Below are 18439 nucleotides of genomic sequence, written 5' to 3'. Positions count from 1 at the left end.
ACACACACACACACACACACACACACACACACACACACACACACACATACACATTTTACTTTGAAGTGGAGACAAAAAGTCAGTTTAAGTTAATGGAGCCTGACTTTGAAAAGCACTTTGTCAATTTTCAGTGTCAAAGAGATGGCCTAGCTTCCTTGGGCAGTGCTGACTCATAGAACACAGATGTTAACTTTTATGAGCTCTGAAATTTGAACAAAACCCAAATTTATCATTGGTAAGCCTTACGAAAGGTTTCTCAGCAAACAATGGGGATACACACACACACACACACACACACACACACACACACACAGAGCAGGCTGACTTAGAGTTTCTAATCCATTCTATTTAATTCTGATTTTGTTTTATTGCACTGTTCTCTACTTGGATATTATTTTCCAGAAACTAAATGTAAACATAATTATTTGATTATCATAAAGGGGCTCACTTTTTAATGAAATGTGAATTTGGGTAAATCATGTAATGATGGAAACTTTATTTCCCTACCTGTAAAATTAGGTAGTGATACTGCCTAATGGCGGGGGTGGGGGTGGGGGAACTCCCAGGGAGTCTTTACTGGAGGAGGTTGGGCAAGGAACCGGGGCTGCTGCAGGAAGTGCCCAGGTTTACATTATGTGCCTAATAAACAACTTGGTTGTTTAAGCTAATGCTTTCTTCTATATTGGGTTTGTCCTTATTTTTGTTGGGTTTATAACTTCAGAAATCAAACAGGGAGATAGGATAAGACTGAGGCATAGTAGGAACCTGAGGATTGTTGCATGAAAATCATTTCTTGTTTGTGCTTTATGCACACTGCAAAAACCAGATGGAGTCACGTGGCTGCCAGAAGGGCAAGAGAGGTGGAAGGAAAGCCTGAGCTCCTTGATATCCAAGGCTGGTGAGAGCAGCTGCAGAATAAGGGGATGCAGAGCCAAAGCCCACTGCTCTGAACCCACAAAAAACCCAGTCATCCCCTAAATCTCCAAATACTGTTTGGGTGGAGAAATGCGCCAGGTTGGAAATGAAGGACCTGATTAGGAGAAGCAGCAGAAATGCAGTCAAGCAATGACCTAATGGAAAGAAGGCAAAGCTGTGCAGAAGGTTAAAAGACGCCACAACGAGCCCAGGTGCTTCTATTTCCTCAAGGCGGGAATCGAAACCATCTGCGTGGCCCCGCCCAGCGTCCTTCACGTGGCCTGCACGTTAAGTAGCGTCCTGGAGGAGGCTGCAAGCCGCGGCTGAGACGCTTACGTGCCTGCGGCCCCGGAGCTTGTGTATTGGCTCTCTTCGGACCCCAGCCCGCTGCGCCGCGCCTGTGGGTTGTGGCAGAGCCCGGGCAGCAGCACGGACGCCCCTGAGTTCAGACGGCCCTGCCCCTGGAGCGGGAGGGCAGGAAGGTGAGTGCGGGCCGCGGTGGGACCACGAGTACCGCCTTGTGCCAGCTGACTCCTGGGCCCTCTCCGGTGGCCATTTGGTTTCGTCCCTATCCCAGTTCTCCCCGATTCTGAAGGAAATGATTTGTTTGGTGGTGAAGGTGGCTTTTCTCGAATTTCGGCATCCACATTTTGAGCGTCCTGCAAGCCCCATTTCCCTGTATGCTACCAGTGCTAGTTTTTTGTGATTTTTGAATGTTACAGTGGATTAAAATTAAATTCGTGAAATTGGAGCCCACCCTTGCGGTAAGCGGAGATGTTTGCGCCTTCTGTGAGCAGGGTTTATGACCTCTTGTTCCATTTCTGTGGAAGCTTGCTTTAGGCATCCGGTGAAGTGTGGAAGCCCATGAGCTTGAGATCCCTGTTAGCGTTTATTGAATGATGGCTCCGTGCCTGGGACTCTTCTGGGTCCTGCCCCGGGATTCAGGGACTTTTGAATGTTAATAGCAGTGCCTTTTCCCAATTGAGTAAAAGGGCCTAGAGTGGTGGGGCGGGGAGACCTGGAGGTCTTCTCTTGTATGTAAGGAACATCGAAAATTATTCTCATTTGTTAGACGCACACAGTTACTAAGGTATGCTTGTGGGGAAAAAAGTGCTTTGAATTTTAGTACAAGATGTTTTTGCGCAGAGTTCACAAAGTATACTTCTTTTGTATGCTTACATACTTAAAAAATGAATTGTAACTCTATTAAAAATGGAGGCCATTATGTTATATTTTTAAATGTCAAACTTTCTTTACTTCTAGATGTATTTATGGCAGTTAAAAAAAACACCTGTGTTTGACTTGGAATATTGTTCTAGATCCAGTTAATTCTAACTAAATGAAAAGTTTCTAGAAATATTACGGAGACACAGTTATCTAACATCCAGTACTAAACAAGCTGCAGCATATGGAACTTTAGCTGAATAAAAAAACATCAGTTACATGTTAATGTAATCTATTTTTGTTTTTGGCTGTCATATTAGTTAACATTAGCTACTTAAGTGTGACAAACCTCATGAATCAGCCAGGAGGCAGAGTCTGATCAATAGCCTGGTTACTTGTCTTAATTAATCTGAAAAGAAATATGTTTCGTGTCACAAGGACGCTTTGAGTATGCTAGTCAAGCTATAAACTAGTAGATAATGTTTATTCCAGCTGCGGTCGCGTGATGGGTATTATTAGCTGAAGAACCATTCTAGAAAAGAAACTGTGAAAAACACTATAAAAAAATTACGTATTTCACTTTTCAGTATATGTTCTGGTTACTATGGAAACTGGCAACCAGCCCTGGAAGCAGTTAATTTTTCAGAAACACATTCTGAAGTCTGGTGGTACATTATCATCAACAATCATAGAACTGCCCTAATATTTAGTCACTCATTTAAAATGATTTTTAAAAAAATATTTCATAATATACTTTGTTTAAACTAGCATTGATATGCTGGGTATGTAATATAATTCAGAAGCCAGACAAACTAGAGATTTCATTGGGACAACAAACCCTTCCTTACTATTAGGAGTAAACAGAATTTAGGTAAATGAAGGAAAAAAAATTAAGCGTTATGGCCACGAAGAGATGCCCTCTGGTATTACATATTACCTCTAGTAAATTATTTGTTAATATCACTAATCAATAACAGCAGTAGGAACAGTGATACAATCGTTCACGTATTGTGTCTGTGATTTCTTATGAACTACATAGCAAACTTGTCAAATAGTTGTGAGGTGGGATGATGATGATCTCCATTTTATAAGTAATAAAATATATTAAGATAATTTAAGGCATTTATCCCAAAGTGAAACAGTGTTCAGCAACTTGTAAGTAGTAAAATAAGTGTGTATAACTTTGCAAGGCTATGTTTTGTCTGCTATGAAGCCAGTGGTAGAAGTGCATATAAAGGGGGCCGGTTTTGAGGAAAAGACACAGAAGCTGTTTACATGATACGCATTCAAACCCAAAGTATTGGATGAAGCCTAATAATAACAGTGTCACTGAGATAAATTCAATCTGCTTCCTCCTTCCACATCCCCAAACTTGGTATATTTATTCAAGAGTGAAAGGAACACATTTAGTGAACACATTCTATGTGCTAGCCATACTTTCTGACATTTTTAGCTATTTACTTTAATCTGAAAAAGAAAGTCCTTAAGGTGGATTTAATTTTAATTAAATTCAAAATATAAAATATGTGCAAGTAGTTTTTACTATTTTCAGATAATTGGTACTAGAAAGGGGCAAAATAAGAGGAATGAAATGCCATAGTAATTAGCAGTAGTAAGCTTGCATTGGGACTTTATATTAAGCATCAAAAATTTAAAAATAACACTTATCTGCCTTACATACAATAAAGTATAGATTATAATTTTTACCTTATATTTATTAAACTCTATGTATAATAAAATATATTTAATAAAATAGGCTTCACTTTTATATTGGGCATAATTGTTTTGAAAAATATTTCATACTAAGGTATATTTAATATATATTGATGTATTTAGTATCATATTTGACTTGCAAATTAAGACCTAAAGATAACTTGTTTGCAAAAATATTCTTAGGAAAGTTTTCAGTTTTTTTAAAGTCCTTCCTTAATCCTATGATTTGTAAGTAATCCTGTTTTGAAGCACAAGTACTATTACTATTTTTGTGATGTTTTCTTTTTCAAACATTATCCTATCTAATGCTGAGACATCCTTTAATGCCTCTGGGTTTAATATGAGTAGTTGTTAGCTTAATTTTAATAAAACTTATCACATTTTGTACTTTTTGTTTCCTTAGAAAATTTTCTTTGCAAATTATTTGAATGGAGTTTTTGTTGCAAATCAGTCACTCAACAATAATTGAGTTCTTACTACAAATTACGTGTGTGACACTGTTCCAGGTTCAGGGATGAAAAAGCACAGACTTCTTTAACCACGTGGAGCATGTATTTTATTTGGGGAAAACAAATAAGAATCAATTTATATGACACTCAGCTAATTATTGCTGTACAAAAGTATTATGGTAATATGACAGAAATTGACTAGGGGTAGGTGGGACTGCTGCTTTAGCTGAGAGGTTCAGGAATGATCTGCTGAGCTTACGCTGAAATGACGTGAGTCATTTGAGGATACTGAGATCATTCTAAATATAGAGACTAGCAAGTACAAAAGCGTTGGGTGGGAAGATGGTTGGTGTGTTTGAGCAGGGTAAGGTCAAGTGTAGGTGGAGTGTACAGAAAAGGAGGTTGGGGAGATTAGGTACCTGGTTAGGTAGAATAAGGTTGATCATATTAGTGAGTTTGGATTGTATGCTCATTGAAATAAGTTTCAGAGGGTTTTTATTGGAGAAAGGTGGGATCTATTGTTAAAAGGATTACTTGGGCCAATATGTAGGAGAAAAAATTGGTAACAGGGAGGGTAATTAGAAGACTATGAAGTTAGGAGTGAGATGATAGCAACATGGCTAAGTGTTGTAGCAGGATAGGCAGTATGATATGGTTATATTCAGGACATATTTGAAAAGTAGAACTAATAGGGTATAATAATAGATGATAATACAGAATGAGGAAAAAAGGAGAATCAAGGAATATTCCTAGGTTTATGGGAAGAGAAACTCACTGCCTGATATTTCCGTTTACTGAAGTGAGAAGACTTGGTTATAGGTTAAAAGCAAGGACTAATATTTCTGTTTGGTAAGGTTAGTTGGATGTAAGTATTAGACCTCCAAGCAGAGAAAGTTCGTAGATAGTTGGCTAGAGCTATAAATATGAAATCAGTTACCAGCATATAGGTGACATTTTAAAACATGTGGATAATGGGGATAAATGAAAAGAAATGATCTTCTGTGGCTGCTAAAATCATTGGGTGAAAGACTGATAGAGAAATGTTATGGTGGTTGGATAAGATCCGAACCAGCTGATCAGTTTTAACTGCTTAAAGAGATAGACATGATGTATCTCTTGATTTGAAATGCATAGCACCTGAAAATAAATGGCATCGTCTGTGAAATGTCCCTGTCTAAAAGTTTCACATGAGTTTCATCATATTTCTATGTCTAATTAAGTTTATAGAAAGCATTGAGGTTGAGAGCATGTTGGCACCATGGGGATGCAATTAGCCAAATAGAGGATGTTGGAAATTCTACAGGACTAAGGACTGGTTTCCTCAAGAAGTGAATTGGGGAAATAAAGGAGAAAGATCTGTTCTAGAGTAAAAGAAATTTAAAAGCTATGTAAAAAATTCAACCCATGGCATTTATTAGGATCCTGATTTAAACAAAGCAAATGTAAAAAGACATTTATTGAAATGGGATAATCAGGGAGATTTTTAACACTGACTGGATATGAAAAAAAATAAGGAATTGTTTTATGGCTATGCTTTGAAAACCACTATGGATTATTTAAAGGGGAAATAATATATGCCTTGTTAAAATGGTTCGGCTTGGGATGGGTGGATAATAGGCCTTATAAATGAACCAAGATTCATTATATGTTGTTTGCTATGCACCTGAGTTATAAAAAATGAGATTTGTGAATCTTTTATCTATGTCTGAAGATTTCCATAATAAACATGTTTATACCTAAACAAACAAAAGAGTAAATATATAAAATGTAAAGAATAAAGCCATGAACAAACTAAGGAGAGCGTGTAGATAGAGGAAAGCGTTGAGAAGACAACTTTAGAGGAGCTCCAAAACTTAAGGATTGGATAGAAGAGGGGAGTCTGCAAAGAAGACTGAGAAGGACTGTTCAGGGATGTTGGAGGAAATCGACAAATGCCATGTCATGACATCTAGAGGGATATATATGTATTTCTGTATTTTTAGATATGTATATCTGAAAACACAGAAAAAATTTAACAAGATGAAGCGATTAGTCAGGAGTGTAAAATGCTGCTGAGAGCTGCGTTAGAATGGCAACTGAAAGTTCACTTTTAGAACAAGCAAGATATTGGTAACTTGTGTTACTTTTACGACCAATTTCAGTGTGTTATAGAAATCAGAACATGAATGTAGTGGTTTGGAAGGGAATGGGAGATGAGAAAGGGGAGGCCATGATATGGGTAACTTCTAAAGGGAATTGAACTGAGAAATGGGGAGACAATGGGATTGCGATATGTGATCAAGAATTTTTGTTTTTTTAAAATTTGCATGATAGCAGAGCATGTTTTCATACCCACAAAATACTGCAATAGAATAGAAGGAAATTGCTGATAGGGTAAAGATGGGGAGAATTACAGGGAAGATGGAAAGGATGGGATCCTTCATGTAAATAAAACCATGACCCATAATAGGAGCAGAAGTATTTCTATGTTCACAGAACAGAAGGGAAGGCAGCACAGGTAGGTACAGATTTGGTGGTGGAAACAAGAAAATCACTTGTATGTAATGACGACTTTTTGTCCGTGAAGTATGATTGAGTTGTAGACTAGACTTTGCAGGAGAGAAGATGGGAAATTGCTATATCCAAAAATGGAAAATCAATTTCTATGTAACACATTGTGATCATCAGTGTTCAGTACCTAGTTGAGACTGGTGGCTACAGATTTAAAGCAAACCCGTCAGTAATGGTTGTTTGATTTTCTCCAGAAATGCTTAGTTGTTTGGTTATAAACAGGGAGTAAGTCTGCAGTTTGGGTCAAACAGGTTTGGTATTTTTGCCAGCGAACGCAGTAGTAGAAGAGAGAGGCAAGGAAGTCAGGGATATTTGCAAGGATGTGGTTACCATGTGGTGATGGATTGGCAGGTGGAGAGAGGTTGAACAACTGTTGGCATGGCCACACTGGGGTAAGTGAACTGGAAGGGTAAGAGATGGAGATTAGAAAATGGGAATATCAAAAAGTGCAATTTAAGGGGTAGTGCTGCTGTTGCTGAAGATAAATTCAGCCTAAGAAAGAACTGAGTAGGTAAGTGAAATTAGATTGAGGACAATTTATTTGAACTAAGAAAACCAAAATGAAGAGCAGTGTTTTGAATTCATCATTTACATGGACATTGATGTAACCAAAAAAGGTGACAGAAGTGGTAGCCAGAGAAGACACATTGGCTGGAGATAGCGACATGTTTTCAAAGACCTGAGTTTTTTGAAGGAGGAAGGAGATGAAAAACAAAGTCTCAAAGTACGAAAAAAAAAAAGGGGGCGGGGAGCAAGAATGCCATGTACCATATAAAACCTCTCTAAATCCTGAGGGGGTTGGAGGGAAAAAAAGCAGTTTCCTTCAGCCTACATTTGAGTGGACTGCAAAGGAACATTATGTGCTCAGTGTAAAGCCAGGTGCCCCTTGGAATAAGAAGATAAAGAGAAGGAATATAGAGTAGAGATTTTTGAAAATATAGTGTGGAAGTTTGATAAGACAGACTTTGGATTCCAGAGGGCTTGTTGAAAGAGAAAGGAAAAGTGGGAAGGGTGGGAGCTGGGATCAAATAAAGAGATATATTGAACAATGTGGGGTTCACCATTCCTGAAAATTTGAGTCACCTGGGATGATTGTGCCTCTGATGGTGAATGAATGAGATTGAAAGAAAGGTTTGATGGGATTGGATCACACTTTTTTTAGGAAGAAAGAGAAGTGGCTAAATACAGTTGCCATGGCTTTTGATACAGTAATTTTAAGAACAAATGAGAAAATAGAAGTTCTTGGGCAGCTGTTCAGTTTCGCCAGGTTTGTTTTCAGAATGAAAATGAGAGTAAAACTTGATTTCTGTATTCTTCATGGCTTTATACCATTGATTTCAGCAAAGCATTTTGTTTATCTGAAACCTATATAATTCCTCCTCGCCTGTTTGTTACTTACTTCTACCGTTTTTTTATTCCATCTGTTTATTGTGTTTCACAGCCTTGAACCTTGCTTAGCTATTGCTTTTCCTTATTTGTCGTACTGTCAGCAGATGCTGTGATGTCTGTGTTGTTGAAAAATGGGATCAAGTAGAGTATCACTCCTATGCTCTTACCTCAGGAGAGCTGTGTGATATTCGGTGTGTAGAGGAACAAAATGTCAAGATGGTGGACCAGGGAATGTGGTAGGCAGACGTTTTCTAACCTTTGACTTGGTACTAATCCCATGTGAAGGGGTCCAGATAAATTTGTGCTTTTGATATAAAAACAATATACATATGTATGTGTACATATATATGTGTATATCAGCATATTTACCTATATGCCATATAATTTAAAACAAATCTTTAGGTGACTTCCAACAGCATTTACTGTATAATAGGAACAAAATGAAATTCGGATACAATAATACATAGTTATTAAATACGGCTAAATATTTAACTCGAAACTTTAAGACATACAGAATAGTCAAATGCATTCATTCATAATATCCTTAAAATAAGCTTTGTAATGAGTTTTTACCCCAATGACTGTTTCATATGCAGAGAACGTAAAATCAAAGCATAATTAAATGCAAGCAAAAATAATGAGGTTCAAATATACATACATATTTTTAATGGCCTCATATAATTTATCAGTAAATCCCAGATTATGTAAAGATTGTCTATATGAACATTGTAATACAGGTTGTTTTGTATATTACTTATATAGAAAAGTAGGTCTTATATGTCCATGTGGAGTATATTTATTTTAACTTTTGAAGAAAACTAGTGAAGATTATTTCAATTACTAATAGAGACACAGTACCAAAATTTTATGTAGTTGGTTTCTTATGTTAAAATAGTCATTTATAGTAAGTGAAAAAATTATTTTACTACGTATGAAATTAAGATACTCCTTTTTCAAACACGCAGTTTTGAGTTGTCTATCCGTATTCTTTTATCCAGTTCACCATTTGCTGAATAGTTTGTGTTATAAAATGGATGGAAGTTAGAGGTTTATTTTACAGTTATAAAAGGAAGTATGTCGTCTTTTCAAAGATAAACAGTTTGTATTTGGTCAAAACTATAATCCAGACTTCTTGTATCATTTTCTACCCAATGTAGTATCATAATCAGAAAAGTTCAATATCATGTTGGTGAGGAAATGTTGCCCAATATGTATGCTGAATTCAGTAAAAATAACTCTACCATGTTAAGAATTCAAATAAAATATATTTTATTATAGGTGAAAATAATTACATAAATCCAAACTAGAAAGTTGATATGATTTTTAGTTTTTATAAAGTTGACAGAAATATACTTTCTGTGAGCTATAAATATCTCGTCATATAATATTAAAAATGATTTCTTTGAACTTTAGGAGGGGTTTACTACACTACAGAAACAATGTAAAATGCCAAAATTTATTTAGATATTATCACAGTAATCCAATTGCTTTTTAAATATTTCTTATAGAAAAACTAATGCCTTTTCCATTTTACTTTGTTTACTTAGGTTTACCAAAGACTTCATTGCTAACTAATCTTTGAATGTGGTGCTTCAATAGATATTTAAAAATAATTCCCAAATATTTCTTAAACCACATACTGAAATTCTAATTTTAAATATTTAAAAAAACAGTGAGACTATTTTAGAAGTTTAGATTTTCTTACATATAAATATGGCACTACAGACGTATACCCATTTCTGGTAAAATCAATAGCATTAAGAATTTGCTTTAAGCTTGTAAGCAGCCTGTAGAAATCTAAATTGCCCTAAAATTTTATTTTCCCAAAATCTTAGAATTATAAATAATTAAGTTATTTAAAGATTACCTGTTACTTTCTAGTATTTTATCTTTAATCTCTTTTTTCTGAATGTATATTTTGCCTCTGTAAACCAAAAGTGTTTTTTATTCATATTGCAATTCAGGTGCAAAAGCAGGTCAGATAGTTCACATATTTATTCATTAAATGCTTTCAAATTCTTGGCAGCACAAAATATCAGTGAATACATAGAGTCACAGACTGCCTCATTTTTCTACCATTTAAGTGCATTATTTGGTTTATTTCTTATTTTGTAACAGCTTTTGTAACAACTTATATTTAGGAGGTTTATGCACATATTTCCTGGAGGAATTATTTGATTCAGTAAACCAATTTTGCTGGATTTCCTTAGAGAACACATTTCCAGCTTTGGAATAGACTTGCAGAAGTCATGTATCGGTCAGATAGACTGTTTTTTTTTCTTTGCGTAAAATGGCTTTACAATGTTGTGCTAGTTTCCACTGTACAATGAAGTGAATCAGCTATATGTATACCTATATCCCCTCCCTCGTGGACCTCCCTCCCACCCCCCTGCATCTCACCCATCTAGGTTGTCACAGAGCAGATACTCTTTTTTTTTTTTATAACGTCTTTATTGGAGTATAATTGCTTTACAGTGATGTGTTAGTTTCTGCTTTATAACAAAGTGAATCAGTTATACATATACATATATCCCCATATCTCTTCCCTCTTGCGTCTCCCTCCCTCCCACCCTCCCTATCCCACCCATCCAGGTGGTCACAAAGCACCGAGCTGGTCTCCCTATGCTATGCGGCTGCTTCCCACTAGCTATCTATTTTACATTTGGTAGTGTATATATATCCATGCCACTCTCTCATGTTGTCACAGCTTACCCTTCCCCCTCCCCATATACTCAAGTCCATTCTCTAGTAGGTCTGTGTCTTTATTCCCGTCTTACCCCTAGGTTATTCATGACATTTTTTTTTCTTAGATTCCATATGTATGTGTTAGCATACGGTATTTGTTTTTCTCTTTCTGACTTACTTCACTCTGTAGGACAGACTCTAGGTCCATCCACCTCACTACAAATAACTCAATTTCGTTTCTTTTTATGGCTGAGTAATATTGCATTGTATATATATGCCACATCTTCTTTATCCATTCATCTGTTGATGGACACTTAGGTTGCTTCCATGTCCTGGTTATTGTAATCAGAGCTGCAATGAACATTGTGGTACATGACTCCTTTTGAATTATGGTTTTCTCAGGGTCTATGCCCAGTAGTGGGATTGCTGGGTCATATGGTAGTTCTATTTGTAGTTTTTTAAGGAACCTCCATACTGTTCTCCACAGTGGCTGTATCAATTTACATTCCCACCAACAGTGCAAGAGGGTTCCCTTTTATCCACACCCTCTCCAGCATTTATTGTCTGTAGATTTTTTGATGGCCATTCTGACTGGTGTGAGATGATATCTCATTGTAGTTTTGATTTGCATTTCTCTGATGATTAATGATGTTGAGCATTCTTTCATGTGTTGTTGGCAATCTGTATATCTTCTTTGGAGAAATGTCTATTTAGGTCTTCTGCCCATTTTTGGATTAGGTTCTTTGTTTTTTTGATATTGCAAAAAAGAAAGAAGGAGTATCAGAACATTGTGACAAATGAAAAAGGATTATTAGTGACTTATAATAAATGTGAAATCAGCATGTTCAACACATGACCATTTTGCTGAAGGTCCTGTTCTAAGCACAGTGTAACTTACGTCGAGTGGTGAGAGAGGCTACATGATGAGCATATATTAATTAAAAGAGGACTCACATTTCCAGAAATTTTAGGGACTATCATTACAATTAGACTTAAAGGAGTCAAGGAATCAATTGGTAAAAGAGGTAGCAATACAGGGGAAGTAAGCCTGAGAGAATTGATTAGCGTGATTGTATACACCTGCATTGTAATGTTCTGGAAACTTTTACAGACTCTGTAGAAGTTAACCAAATTTTGTCTTTTATAACTTTCATAAAATACCTCAAAACTGAGTTAAATTGTAAAATTAATTTAAAATTTTCTTTAACTTTTTAAACTATACAAAAGCATAAACTGTGAGCTCCCTCTGGCATTCCAACATACCCGAAGCTCATACTATATTTTCCCTGCCCAAGCTCTGGAATTAACCACTCATCCAATGAGCTCTGGCTCCTTTTACTGGTAAATGGAATATAGAAACCAAGATCTGGGTACTGGAGTGACACTATTTATGGGCCCTCTTAGTGGAGAGAACTAGGAAATGTATGTAGTAACCCATGCATATATACACATTTATATTTCTGTATATGTGTTAACACTCCCCAATAACGTATGATAAGAATTCATGATGATGCCTCTGACTTAAATCCAGAACCAGAAGTCAGACTTCAATGTATAATTTAATTCCACATCTTATGTAAATACAGATACGGACATACATATATAAGAGTAATCACCGAAGGAACGTAAATCAAAGCTGTAGTTTAAAAAATAAATAGGGAAAAAGGTGGGGTGAGAGAGAGTAGGATGTATAAAACCTTACCAGTTCAAATGAAGGAGGGAATGAGGAAAATTGAGAAAAAAATACATTTAAAAATATATTCAATTTTACTTATTTTCCATTTTTAATGAAGATTAGATATTATACCTGGCTACAACCATATCCTCTAAAGGAAGTGAAAATTTAACTATTTCACCAGTTCTGCTTTTCCTCACAAAAATTAATGTATAAGAAGCTTTGACATTCATGCAGGTGATTGTATTGATGTTAACAATTCAAAGAGCAGGTGAAGCTGCAGAGCTTCAAAATCTAACATTTGTAATTAGGAAAAATTGTATGTCGTTTCATGAGAATAATATAACAAACAGCTAAGCAACACACAGAATGTAAAATAGATAAATTCATAAATCAGTCTCACACAGAAAGATTTACCACATCAAACTATAAAGAAGAAAATATCTTAAAGTGAAATCCTCACTTTAAAATTTAACACTTATTCATTGACACAAACAAAAGAAGCACATAGTAAACAAGAAATTAGAACTTGCTTAACCTCATAAAATGTTTCAAAACTAAATGTACAGCTCTAAGTCAGAGTACAAAGTTATGTGAAATGAAAGTGGGACAAAGAAAACTTGTTCAAGTTAAGTGATTATAGAAAATATAAAACAAAATAAAAACATTTTACTAATGGCAGACTTTTTTTTAAATATTTTGGAAGAAGGGATGAAATACCTAAAAAGGGCTTACTAATAACACCATTCTATCAGACATGAGAAATATATGAAAACCATAGTGATAAAATATATCAACAATGACCAACGGGAAGAAATAGTTTGAAAAATATTTCTCTCGAAAGCAAAACAAACCTATAAGATATATAGAAAGTAATCTAAGGGCTTCCCTGGTGGCACAGTGGTTGAGAGTCCTCCTGCCGATGCAGGGGACGCGGGTTTGTGCCCCGGACCGGGAGGATCCCACATGCCGCGGAGCGGCTGGGCCCGTGAGCCATGGCCGCTGAGCCTGCGCGTCCGGAGCCTGTGCTCTGCAACGGGAGAGGCTACAACAGTGAGAGGCCCGCGTACCGCAAAAAAAAAAAAAAAAAAAAGGGTAATCTAAGAAAGACTGTGCAACATTTCTAGGTAGGAAGTTACAAAATACTGTTGAATGCTATAAAAGAGGACCTAAATAAATAATGAAGTAAAGTCCATGGATGTGAGGGCTCAGTATCTTTTTAAAGTATCAATTATTTGTGAATTAATCTATAAATATTAAGAAACTCCAATTATACCACAGTTTTTTTTATGTGCACATTGAAAAGCTGACTCTAAATTCATATAGTGTATGTTGTATGTAAGAATATCCAAGCCGCTTGTACAAAAGGAAAACAAATAGCCACATACCAATATTTCTTACATATTTCCAGCAATTAAAACAGCGGTGTATTGATATCTTATATTTGCCCCACCAAATATACTCTCAGTCACTTTCCACATTTCTTACAGTTATGCTCTACATCAATGCCTTCCTTGACTCTTATCTTCCAGTTGAATTTAATCAATGGAAGGATCAGCAAGAGATCAGAGTGAGGGCAGAGAATGAGGTAGGGACATTTACTTCTAGCTCCTTTCTTCGCACATTACCAAAGATTGGCTCTGTCTCTCTACCAAAAAGTGACCCGCTTCTCCTACTGTAATTATTCTTTCTGGAACCAGAAGAAGCCTGGTATGCAAATGGCTGTATGGGACAAGCCAAGCCCCCACTGTTTCTGCCTTCTGCTAATGTACATATAATTTCTATGTGGATGAGAAATAAACCTTTGGGTTCCCCCACTGAGATTTCGGGTTGTATGTTATAGCAGTTAATTCTTGTTTAATTGACCTTTTCAGAGCAGTTAGCACTGTTGGTCTTGCTCTTGTTCTTAAAACAGTTTTGTTCCTTGGATTCTGGGAGTGATCACTCCTAGAGATCAGTGCTGCTTTTGCTTCTTCTCTTCCTGTGTCTGCCTTTGAAATGCCGTGATGTCCCAAGGTTCCATGTACTTTTTTTTTTTTTTCCCCTATTTGGTGATTTTATCCAGACTTATGGTTTTAAAAATCCTCTCTGTACTGATGACTCACAAACATTTATTTAGAAACTCATCCTTTCTCACTATCTTGTGACTATCCCATTTCCTGACACATGTATTTTTTCCTGGATATCTAATATGCATTTCAGACCTAACATATCCAAGTCCAAAGTTTTGGTTCCCATATCATCTCCATGAATCTTTTTCACTGCCCAGTCCTTTTGAAGTCTATGGGATTACCAGTCCATGAGTTGCTCATACTAAAATATTGTAATCATTTTTTATTTTTCTCTCAAATGCTATATCTAATATATAAGGGAATTTTTTATACTTTATTTTTGAATTATTCAGCAAATGTGACATATTATCTCAACTGTAATCACTAAAATTCCAGTCCAAGCCATTTTTATCTGTTGTTTGAACTAGTCCAAAACTCTATCAGGCAGTCTCCGATTCCTTTTTTTCCAACTCCCTCTTAATAGCTAGACTGTTTCTTTTTAAAATGACTGTCATTCTTCTACCTAAAAATCTCTGCATGGTGTCTCAACCATATTTAGAACAACATCCATTGTTCTTATCAAGGTTCCCCTTAAGGACCTAGTTGACCTGGGTAACTCTGTGTCCTCATGTCTGACTTTTCATTTTCTTGTTGAGATGTCCTGGACTTCTCTCCCCTCCTCCGCAAAATGTGCTTATCACATATTCTCCCTAAGATTTACACCTGACTTCCCCTCAGGTTAGAAAGCTCACGTCCAGATATTCATATGGCTGTATTTCACCTTACTTAGTTCTCTGCTCAAATATCATCTTTATACAGGCCTTCCTTGGCAACCCTACCCAAAAAAGTATCCCTACTTTCCTAAAACTCTCACCTTACAGTGTTATTTTTCCTGGGCAGCATTTTTTTTTTTTAACTACCGGCAGTCATATTGTATGATAGCTTTTTATTTGATTTGTATTTTCCCTTCCACTTGAATATAAGCTCTGTAACCTCAGGTGCTTTTTCTATTTCATTCATTATTCAAGGCCCTAACTTAGAACAATGCCTGGGGACATAAGGCACTAAAAATAAAACAAACAAAATCCAACTCCTCTTTAACAAAATAATGCAGAAAGAGAAGTTTCCTCAGTTTAATAAGTGATACCGAATAGTAATTGGGGCTAATCTTAATTGAAGAGCTACATCAGGTATCTGGATTATAATTAAATAATGAAATCCTCTTCTACTTTCATTCTGCTTTACTTGAAAGTGCTATATTTCTCAAGTTCCTCCGAGTTGAAACTTTTACACATTTAGAAACCATCTTGCTTCATGAGGAGATTCAGGTTATTTGTGGTGACAGCTAGCCTCTCTAATTCCGTTCCCTCTATTACCAGACCATGAGTTGAGCATACATTGTCTTTCACCAGAATCAATATCTTATCTATTCACCTCCTTGAAATGAGCTTTCATTATCCAGGTAGTTTTAGATAGATGACTTGCAACTTTTATTACCTTTAGTATTGCCTGCTAGGATATATTGGGAACCCTGTATAACGGGTATAGGCATACATCAGACTGGGTCACCTTGAGATTAAAAAATCGATGGGGAAGAAAATAACAGTTGAGAACTTCTGAGTTTAGCACTCATTATCAGAGCAACATAGTATATAACTGGTGACAAAAACAAGCACATGGTAAACTCTCTAAAGCACAGTGATCTAAACTCCTACAGGGTTTAATTCATATAATGAGACCTTTTTATAGTACTTCTGCAAACTTGAAGTTTCTATGGAGTCTTGATGCTCAGTTCTATACCTTATGGGCAAATTAGAGACATATGAATGTTTAAAATTTTGGGTCTAAATTTAGAAAATCTTCATGAAAATAAGTCCTTGGTGTAAAGTCACGTGAATAATTATGTTAATTATGCAGAAAAGGCAAATCTAGAGATGCAGATGTAGATTAGTGTTTGGCTAGGCCTGGAGATGAGAACACTAACTCAATGGAAACCTCTTTACATTTACCAAAAAAAATTCATTGAATTGCACACTTAAAGTGGGTAAATTTTATTGTGCGTAAATTATACTTCAGTACAGCCGTTTAAAAGTTAAATGATTTGTTAAAGGATTGTATGTAAAATAAAAGAAATAAAATATATTTTATCAAAGTTATAAAATATTCTTCAAAAAAAATGCAACACTAGGATTGATTATATTTAGAATCTGGTTAGTTCCTGACCTGCTGAGAGAAAGCTATTACGGAAAAAAAGACCAACGAAATGCACCAGCATCCTCCATCGGTCCACTTCTATGGCCCTTTCAAAACTCAGATAAACTATGATAGGTGACAGTGGATAACTATGAACCTATGTACTATAAAACAGTTTATTTGAAACTGTTTGGCTGGACGTGTTTCTAGAAAAGAACATAAATTCTGATATTTGGATATCGCTATTGATATGGTAGGTGCATTTTCTTCAATCTCCATCAATGGAGTATCAAAGTAATACATTTTATTGAGGGAAGGGAACAAATATCCATTCACAGTTTTGTACCAGGACTAGGGTAACTATCTTGCTCCTACTACATTATACTCTGCTGAGGCCTTAGGCATCTCTTGTAGTTTTAAGGGGCATGCATCACAATGGTTCACCAGATTGATTTTATCATGCTAATTGTACCTGGTGTTCAACAAGTTTTCTAGATACCCTACTAAGTTACATGCATCCCAGAAGTGGTAAATACACTCCTAGAAAACCACAGGCCTGCCACATCAATGAGCATTTACTTTCTGAGATAAAGGACAAGTTATTATTCTTCACACATCCTAAGATAGATCTACCACTAAGATAGATAGAGTCAAAGGACTTAGTGGGTCTTTCACAGTTGGAACTACTGTTCTAGTGCAGTGCAAACTGACCTACTTCTTGGGCCACATGACTCTTACAATCAGTGGTGGCAGAAGTATCAAGGATAGATAAAGTTGTTGCATGTATCTCAAGGGTCATGGCATCTGCACTAGAGGACCACGTGCTCTCTAGAAACCAGATCCTTATTTGCTACAGAACACAGTAGAAATTGAATTTTTATGGGCGGAACATCTGTTGACTGTGTAGCCAGAGCAGATCTCCACCAATGAGATAGAATGTGTGCAATAAAATTTAGTGTGTATTTGAAATGGTGTATTTAGATTTGGGCCTCAGCAGGTTCAGAAGCAACAGTAATTTACATGAAGAAGTGTAAATTGTTCCACTTACTCTCTAGAAGCAATGCTTCTCCCTTAGCTCATACCTATAGCTTCCTGGTGGTTTCCTTAGTGAGGAAACTAACTTGATGTGTTGCTGCAGAAACGAAACTGAACTTCCACGTAACCACACACTCAAAGATAGCTTTAACCACAATGTTAGGAAGAAATTCTTGCGGTGTGAATAGCTGTGAGCAACATGTAATTAGATATGATCTACTTTTATATAAACAGACACTGGAGCATTCACAAATAGCTAGGTTGGTTGGTCAGGGGCCTGCAAAGAGCAAGATTGGGATTTCAGCAAGGAAGCAATAAGAACTCTGCAGAAGAGTCCATGGATGGATCATGGGTTTGGGCAAAAAGCATGAAAATCTGTCTCGCATTATTAACTACCTATGCGCCTCCAACCTAGAGGAGACCCTTAACAACAGGAGAGATAAGAGGACTCCTCTTAAGGATATTAGCCAGAATTTGTTCTTAGCCACCCCAGTTCTCGAGCAATGAGCCCATGAAGAGAATAGTCCAACAGCAGGGTTTCTCTTTCTCTGTGTCAGATCTAGCTACTGCCCCTGCTGGATGCTCACCTACCAATATCTGAGAGGAACATGGTGCACTCG

This window comes from Aethalodelphis obliquidens, unplaced genomic scaffold (genome assembly GCF_003676395.1).
Source record: "Aethalodelphis obliquidens isolate GAN/ISIS:26980383/991018 unplaced genomic scaffold, ASM367639v1 scaffold5, whole genome shotgun sequence".
Taxonomy (NCBI): Eukaryota; Metazoa; Chordata; class Mammalia; order Artiodactyla; family Delphinidae; genus Aethalodelphis; species Aethalodelphis obliquidens.
The sequence above is the reverse complement of the archived record's forward strand: the minus strand, read 5'-3'. Positions refer to the sequence as shown.